Source organism: Corvus brachyrhynchos, unplaced genomic scaffold (assembly GCF_000691975.1).
Source record: "Corvus brachyrhynchos isolate BGI_N302 unplaced genomic scaffold, ASM69197v1 scaffold34, whole genome shotgun sequence".
Taxonomy (NCBI): domain Eukaryota; kingdom Metazoa; phylum Chordata; class Aves; order Passeriformes; family Corvidae; genus Corvus; species Corvus brachyrhynchos.
In genome coordinates, this window is record NW_008238126.1 from 8,595,546 (window position 1) to 8,598,385 (window position 2,840).

General features: G+C 44.1%; 1 protein-coding gene across 1 annotated transcript in view; it reads left to right on the forward strand.

Annotated features, from left to right (window-relative positions):
• ATG4C (autophagy related 4C cysteine peptidase) overlaps nt 1-350 on the forward strand; it is a 20,009-nt gene extending 19,659 nt beyond the window's left edge. The window contains exon 12 of the mRNA XM_008633073.2: nt 1-350. This exon is cut by the window's left edge and continues 870 nt beyond it. The gene's annotated coding sequence lies outside the window, so the exon portion shown is untranslated.
• Nucleotides 351-2,840: the final 2,490 nt, after the last annotated feature.

Below are 2,840 nucleotides of genomic sequence, written 5' to 3' on the forward strand. Positions count from 1 at the left end.
TTTTAAAGGTTATACTATTAATATTAACTGCAACCAATCAAAGCAGCTGGAGACAATTATTAGAAGAGAGCAGTGTTTGTTTCCTGTTTCAACTACCATAATGGTGAGGCTTCTCCTGCCAGAGCAGCTTTTAAATCAAAGCAAAGGGGGGTGAATGTGGAAAATTCTGGGCTGTGATGATTTTTTGTTTTGATACATGTTGTTACTGTACAAATGATTACTTGATGGTGTGTGTTCTCAGATTGCAAACAAATGTACAGAAATAGTTTCATGTTTTAACAAAGTAAATGCAATATTTAAAAAACCATATTAACGCTGCTTGGGAAATAAAAGAGGTGTGAAAACACAAAGTGCATGTGCCTTTTATATTAATATTAGATCCTCTAAGAGTGAATATAATCCTGCATCTAAAACAATATTGTAAGGTGTGAATACTCTGTTTATTTGCAATAAAGGCAGATTTTATTGTTGTGTTGTAAACCAAATGTTACCTGTTCTAAGTGCTGCTCAGGCACAGAGGCACAAGTGTTGCTGATCCAAATAATAAGCATCATGTTTGTTCATTAAAGCACCTTTTGCCTTTTATGAGCAAGAAGTGACTAATGGATAGATTTCAGGCAGAACTAGACCAGGTTTGTGTCTGTGTCAGGGTTGGAGAGTGCATTTGCATGTGTTAATTAATATTCTAAAAAGCTGAAATATTCATTTGTTTTCAAGAAAAAACCCCACACACGTTATTTGTCTAAATTAGTAACCTGTGCACTGCTGCATCTTGCTAATATTGGGCATAATACGACTCTTTACTAACAGGTGTGTGAGGATGTTTGGCTTGATCTTCATATTTTTCATTAATAGCCCAGAAGAGGGAGTAAACAACGTATTTATGGAATTTAGATGTCAAAATGAGAATTGTGGATGTCAGAGCTGGAAGAGAGAAGACTCCTGGTGAGTGAAGCACAAGGAAATGCAGCTTTAGCAAAGATGAGGCAGAGCCTCAGAGTGGTTCCTTTGGGTGACAGTGGACAGGAAATGAGACACGAAGTTGTGCTTTGCTTTCACATTTAAAAGAAGCAAAGCAATCAGCTGCTGCATCATTAACAGCTTCTGTCACAGAGCAGGGGGCTGTAATTGGTCTAATCTGGTTCCACTGGTGCTCTCCTCTCTGCTTCCCTTTCCACCAGGAAGGCATTAAGTGCTCAGAAGAACAGGGAGAACCATCAGGAGCCTGCAGGGATGGATTTAGGGAAGATTTACCTTGGAGCTCAGTGGCTTTGTTACAGTGCAGCTCGAGAGGGAGGGAAGCTCTGCAGGACACAAATGTGCAATGGATGTGCACTGGGAAGGGGGAGAGGAGCTGAGGGAATATTCCATGTCCAGGAGCCTTTGTGCCTCCCTGTGTGCTGCAGATTCCATCATGGACCACCCATCCACTGCAGGGCGGGAGCTGTAGCTGAGATGGGAACTGAAGGATGAATTTTCCTTCTTCCACAGCTCCACCACCTGAATTCAGGTACCTTCAAAAAATCCCGTGTACACAGACCCACCTAAGCCAGCTGTGTCTGCAGAAAGGAGCTGCTCTTCAAAGGCCTTTGGCTCAGAATTCTTGGAATGGAAATGCTCACATGGAATTACAAGAGCTGTAGCATAGAAATGTTAAAAAGGAAAATGTAGCTCTGCCATTCCAACAGCAGTCTTCGCTGGAAGGGTGAAATACTTTCACTTCTCCCAGTCTTTTTCCAACTGGCCAAAAATGTAGTGGTTGAAACACCTCTGAACTTGTTAAATATTGAAATTTTTTCCCCCTTTCTAAGGGAAAAAAAAGTATCAGTGCTAGAACAGCATCTGGGTTGTGCTCCTTTAATTTGTAGCAAATCCTTTAGTTCACCACAGTGGGGTTTTCTTTAAAGCCTGCTACGAATAATTGTTAAAAAATGCATGGCTATTTTCAGGGGTTTTCATCGTGTTTTTTGTACAAGGTTTAAGCACAGACAAGCCCACAGAATGCCCTGGTGCACTTGTATACAGGGGTGACACAAGTTAAATTACCAAGTTGCTAGAAATTAATGTTTTTGGGTAACTACAGGGGACTTTAATTGGAAACTATGTTAATCGTGTAGTAATTCTCTTTACCTCGTCTGCATTAGCTGCTGAAAACCAGGCAATTAATTCGTGTCATTCGTGTTGCTGCTGCTGCCTTCAAACACAAACCCAAGGAGCATTAGTTACTCACACACCCAGCAGTGGCCGAGTCTCTTAAAGGACTTCCACAAATCACTGGCGCCTCACCTGCCTGACGGAGCCAGGCACGAGCTGGCAAAACAGGAGCTCTGCAGCTCGGAGCTTTTTACCACCTCACGACCTTTTCTTTCACTCCTTTCTGCCATTTCCTTTCTCCTTACAAGGAACATTTCTTTCTGTGTTTATAATATCTGACATTAGCTTGACACAAGCCCAGGCCTCTCAATGACTACGTGGGACTCTGCCTTCCCTTTCCAGCAGGGATATTTGCCGTGTTTTCCAAACCTTGGCTCTCCCTAGCAGTGACCAAACCCCATCACACCCCAGAACTCTGCTGGAGGTGCTGGTTCTGCCCTGGGAGCTCAGGGAGCCCAGGGGTGTAGGGTGAGGGATTTCTCAGTGTGACCTGGCTCTGCAGCTCCTCTGTGGGGAAAACCCCGCAGACACCACCTCCCCTTCCTCTGCAGCCTCTCCCATCTCCAGCCGAACTCCCGACCTTTAAAAACGCCCTCCAGGCACTCAGGAAAGGCAGCAGCTGATTTCTGACACGTTCCCAACACGGAGGCTTAGGCTGGGCTGGAGACTGGGGGAGAAGCCTCGGG